The sequence below is a fragment of the Pelodiscus sinensis genome, chromosome 26 (genome assembly GCF_052426305.1).
Source record: "Pelodiscus sinensis isolate ZL-2025 chromosome 26, ASM5242630v1, whole genome shotgun sequence".
Lineage (NCBI taxonomy): Eukaryota > Metazoa > Chordata > Testudines > Trionychidae > Pelodiscus > Pelodiscus sinensis.
In genome coordinates this window covers 3,947,769-3,953,768 of record NC_143077.1, presented here as the reverse complement: position 1 = coordinate 3,953,768, position 6,000 = coordinate 3,947,769, and positions in this window count along the sequence as shown.

Sequence of the window (6,000 nt, the reverse complement as noted above, 5' to 3'; positions counted from 1 at the left end):
TGGGAAAAGGAAGGGTTTTGCCAGTATAAGTGCCTCTACACGGAGGTGTTTGCTGCTATAGCTGTGGCCAGTAGGTTGTGATGTTTTCACTCTCCTAACTGACACAGGCGCTGCTAGCAAAAACAATGTGCATTTGACCCACTCCCATCGCTTCTCTCTTATCCCAAATCCTCCGGGAATGGATCCCCGTCTCCAGTGGTGCAGGAACAATTTTTTGGGGTGGGGGTGCTGAATTGCAGCCCCCTTAGCTCTTTCTGTGCTGCTCACGGCCCCTGAGAGCTGGGGCTACTAGCTGGGACCCCGCACATGGGGGTGATGGGCAGGACCCTGCATGTGAGGCCTGATGGCAGGGCAAACAGCTGAGCAGGACCCAGGGCCAGCCACCGAGACCCTTCATGTGGGGATGGCAGCTGAGTGGGACCTGAGGCTGGCGGTTGAGCCCCAGTGCAGGGGGACAACAGGCAAGTACGCCCTGGAGCCAAAAGCAGAGCACCAGGACTGGAAGTGGAGCTCCCCCTTCCCCCGGAAAACAGCGGGGCCAGTGGCCAGGACCCCGAGCAGGGAACCTGGGCAGCAGGGCCATGTGGCTAGGATGGCCAAAACCTGGGGGGTGCTGCAGTACCCCCCTCCCACAGCCCTACTTCCCGTGTCTATGCCCACATCACACAATTACCGGGGATATGATAGAGGTCTATAAAATCATGACTGGCGTGGAGAAAGTGAATGGGGAATTGTCATTCACCCTTTCAACATAATACACGAACCAGGATCGCTCAATGATCAGGCAGCAGATTTACAACCACAATAAGAAGTATTTCTTCCCACAATGCCACTCAACCTGTGGAACTCATCGCCAGAGGATGTTGTGAAAGTCAAAAGTCTAACCAGGTTCAAAAAAGAACTAGATAAGCTCATGGAGGGTAGGTCCATCAGTGGCTAATGGGCAGGATGGGCAGGGACACAGCCTCATGTGCTGGGTGTTCCTAAACCTCTGACAGCCGGAATCTGGGACTGGATGACTCGGCATGGATCACTTGATTCTGTTCTGCTCATTGCCTCTGAGGCATCTGAGTCCAGCTACTGTCGGCAGACAGGACACTGGACTAGATGGACCACTGGGCTGACCCAGCCATTCTGCTGTGTTGGGGAAATTTCCCGAACAGGTGCTCCAGCACAGATTTTCTGTGATAGGAGACCACTTAGGACAGGTTTTCTGCAGCTTGACAGCATGCAGAGAAGGAAACGCGTGCCCAGGTGCTACCCAGAGTGGACTTTCTCTGACCTGGCACCAGATGGAAGGCACCTTCTTCAGCTCCCCACTGGAGTTGGTCTGAGCCACTTGGGGGAACTGCAGGTTCCTTTGAACCTCAGGTTCCTGGGACATGGGATTTTGCCATCTGCGCACCCCGTTGTCTCCTGCCTTTGATTGGTAAGGTGCGGTCTGAGCTGGCCATGCCGGATTGATGTCAGGAGGGAGCTATTCTGGCTTCATGCGTACATTCCTCCAGCTGCACCGTGCTGCTAGATGCATCTGGGGCATCCTTGCAGGCGCTTCCATTTGGAGCTGCCTCCGAGGCAGAAAACAGCAACTCGCAGAACGTGAATAATTCATAAAAAATGAAAACCAAAAGAGGCAGCTTTGCTTTGTGGAGTCTAGAGATGCGATTCATCAGAGAGAGCCGCAGCTGCTGTCAGTTGGCATCACTCTGTTGGACTCCCCGGACTAGTCTGATTTGCACCCGCTGAGAATGTGACCCTGGAGTTCTGCACCGAGACACCAAACGTGTCGGGTCGTTACCGCATCCCTTGCAGTCAGCTGCAATATTACTGAGTGATCCTGCCAGCCAAGCCTCTCGAAGGACTCTACAGACACTAAGTCTGACAAGCCCCTCTGATGGGAGGTAAGAATTCTATTCACTTTCTCGGCCCCATTCATGAATTTTTAGATTTTGGTCGTATCCTCCCTTAGTCGTCTCTTTTCCAAGCGGGACAGTCCAGTTCTTTTGTGGAAGCTGTTCCATCCCCCTAATCCTCTCTGTTGCCCTTCTCTGTACTTTGTCCAATGTGCCAGCTCATCCCAAAGCCCTGAGGCCTTGATTGAACACTGGCAAATGCAAGCATACTCTTTTTTTAATTCTAATAGATCGTTTTGAGATGGAGTGATCAGGACTGCGCACAGTATTCAGGGTATGGGAATTGCACAGATTTATAGAGTGACATTTCAATCTTTCTTATCATCTAGCCCACACTGTTTGCTTTTCTGATTGTCGCTGCACATGGAGTGGATGTTTTTAGGGAATTATCCGCAACGACTCCAAGATCTGTCTTCGACCCCATTTTTTGTCGTTCCAGTTGGGATTACGTTTTCCAGTGTGCATTACTTTACATATATCAACACTGAATTTCATCGGCCCGTGTTGCCCAGTCACCACATTTTGTGAGATCTCTTTGTAATTCTGCAGTTAACTTTGGACTCAGGTGTATTGAATACTTTTGTATCATCTGAAAACTTAGCCACCTCGCTGTTTGCCCCCTTTCTCCAGATCACTTGGGAATCTTGGGTCAGGCTGTCTGGAGTGGCTCAGGAGCAAGAGGAGCAGATTGGGAAGAAGCAAGGGCCACTCCCAAAATGGATTGTGAGGTCTAGGTGTAGATTTCACCAACCTAAGAGCCAGTGTGAACTCCTGGCGCTACTCCAGCCTAAACTTGGTGTCACTGACAGTCTCTTTGGGTACTTCAGTCTGCCTTGCCGTTGTGATGCATAGTCAATTTGCAATATTCAGTATACAAGCGACACCATCACAGGACCTAACCACATAAGCTACAACATTGGGGCCCATACAACTGCACATCCTCTGTGTGATATATGCCATTGTGTACCAGCAATGGCCCTCTGCCATAGATATTGGCCAAATTGGACAGTCTCTACGACAAAGGATAAATGGAAGCAATTCAGACATCAGGAATGGTAACACACACAAACCTGTTGGGGAACATTTTAACCTTGCCTGGTCACTCAATTTTGGATTTTAAAGGAGCCGTTCTTCTACAAAGGGATTTCACCAGCCAGTTACAGAGAGAGTGCGGAATTGGTATTCATTTGCAAATTTGACAGTTTCCCTGAGCTTGAACAAAGATGTTACCAGGATGTCTCATTATAAAGCCAGTCTCCCCTGCCTTTAACACCGCACTTTTGCATCAAAAGCTAAGCATGGGACACTTGCATCCCACTTAATTAACCTCATTAGCACTGGTCCTACAACTGACAGGTGTTTTTTTTTCCTTTCTGTTATCAAATACTTGGCTTCCTTATTTCTCTCCAGCTGATTGTCTGAAGAAGTGGGTTTTGCCCATGAATGCTCATGATCCTATATATATTTGTTAGTCTCTCAGGGGCCACTGGTCTGCTTGTTGTTTTTATCATGACGACCCTCTGAGACTTTTTAAACACAATTCAAGTTGCTCCAAGTCCCAAAAGACCTGCCATGCCGCATCAATTGCACATGAGATCCTACCCCAAAGACAACATTTGTAGCCAATCTTGTACTAAATTAATGAAAGAAGTATTAATGAGGAGAAGGACATAGCATTATTTACAGGGTTAAAGCAGGTAAACACGCGCACACAGATCTGATAACAGTGCCCATCCCTGTGATGTCTGTGCACCTCCTTCCCCCCAAAAAGCAAAAATACAATTGGTTACCAGACCTGGAGAGGGCATTACCAAGTATAAAGTGAGTTTGGTGCCTGGTTTGCGTAAATCCCAACACCTGCCTATTGGCATCTTTGAAAATCTGCCCCGGGGAAGTCTGGCTTTCTTCTTTCGCAAGGTGGCCAAGACATGAGCACACCACCTGCTGTACTCTGGCCCGGCCCCCCGCCCCCACCTTCTCTATTTATAGGGGCTGTTGGGTGCTGAGGTAGCACATTCATCATCCCGCTCCGTAAGCCTGAGCACATGACCTCCCCAGAGCCTTTTTATCATGTCTCTGTATTGGCTCGAGTTCTGCAGTGTGCGTGATTGCCGATCCCAGGGCACAGGCAGATTTTTAACACATGCTGTTTGCAGGAGACACAAAGGCAGATGACATGTCTCGCAATAAAGAGGCAGCAGCCCTGCTCTTAAGGCCTATGTCTGGGAACAGCGAGGGGGTCTTCCTGGAGGTGAATGGATCCCAGAGTCAAGGGCTCTTTCCTGAGAATACCCACCGTTGTTATTATTTTGTATTATTATTCGCTTGTAGTAGGGATGTGACCAGGTAACCGGTTACCCGCTAAGCATCACCATTACCTGGTGATGCTTACGGTAGCCGATTAACCGGCACCTGGGAGCAGCCCACAGCCTGCAACTTGCCAGAGGGCTGCTCCAGCCATGTCTGTAGTGGGGCCATGAACAGCAGCCCCATAGGGCCACCAGAGCTGGCAGCCCCATGGGTGGGAGGAGGGTGGGGTTGTTCCAGCCAGGCTGCCCCGCCTGCAAGATCCTACTTAATCGGTTAACTGGATAAATGTAACGTTTAACTAAATAACTGATTCCATGTGTTTTTACGTCCCTGCTCTGCAGTTCCTGACAACTACACTGTGCAAGGCGCTGTGCAAACAAGGCCCTCAACTCCAAGGCGCTCGGTATTGAATACAGAGACAGTTAACCGGAGCACCTGCCGGAGTAGGTTCAACTGCCCCTGTGGCTCGGGGGAAAGCCAGATCCCTAGCAAGTGGACAGTAAGTGCTAAGCCGGGCATGTAATATCGCATGTGTAGCTTCAGCGAGCCCACACACTGTGCTAATATATTTTCCTCTGACTTCCAGTAGCTCTAGTTGGGTCTGATGGGTTTGATTCCTTTCCTCCAGTCTGGCTGCTCCCTCCCTCTTCCCATCAGCCTCCAGTTAAGTCTCTGCAAGAAAGTGTGTCGCTTTTATGGTAAGTTCCTGTCCCCTTAGTCCTATGTTTGCTTTATTTTGGGCAGCACCTCTCGCTGTGTTCCCCAAACAGAGATGAGCAAGTCTGACTATGGCTGTATGTACCCCGAGACCAACACTTGGCTAAACTCTCTTGTGTATATGAGTGAAGGTGTTTGTGCTGCTGGAGGTTGGGCGTGGAAACATCTTTCTTCTGTACTTGGTACATGAGCTGGTGCACAGGAGGGGAAAGGGCTGTTTTGGGATGAGACTGGAAGATAGAGGCAGCAGAGATGTAAGAAGGAGAAGGCTCTGCTGCCAGCAGTAGCGGCTCTGTGTGCTAAGACAGACAGCTGGAAAGGCTAGGGTGGGCTAGAGGGAGGCAGGGCAGGTAGGACATGTATAAACGACATACTAGACCTCTTATTGGCTAAAAGTAGGAGAATTGGGGGTGGGCCATAACACTGCTTAGTCCAGGGATCTGCGCTGGTGGAAAGGGCAGGCCCATGCTGGGGGGGGGGGGGGACGGGACCATGCACTGTCCCTCCTTCCCCCCCCCCCCCCCGCAGCCAGATGAGCTTACCCACCAGATACGATGCAGCTTGTGGGTCTATTGCCTTTCCCACAAAGCCCACGCAAGCATCCTCCCTGAAAGAGGGCCCTAGGGGTAGCGGCAGCCAAGCAGGTTGGTAGCACAGCTCTTGCTGAGCCCCATTGCCAGGGGCCAGGCCCAGAGCTGATGAGAGCACGGATCCGCAGGAGTTGGCCTGGGGGACCTGTGAGGTTTGGGGTCCGGTTCACCGGCTTATTTTACCCTCTTCTGGAAGAGCAATGCTGGGGAATCTCTGCCAAGGGATCCGAGTCGAGTTTTTCCCACCGGTTTCCCTACTGTGCATGCCCCCCCCCCCCCCCCCCGCCAGGTGTGTGATCCAGGCCAAGGGTAGCTGGCGGCAATGTCAGGGTACATTGGTATTGCCCGGAGGAGGCTTTGGGCCGTGTTTTCTCTCTCCCAGAGCTGAAGTCTGCCTCACGTCTAGAGCTGTTGCATTAGCTCTCCAAACCTCACACCCACCACCCACGTTCCAAAGAGGCAGCTGGTTC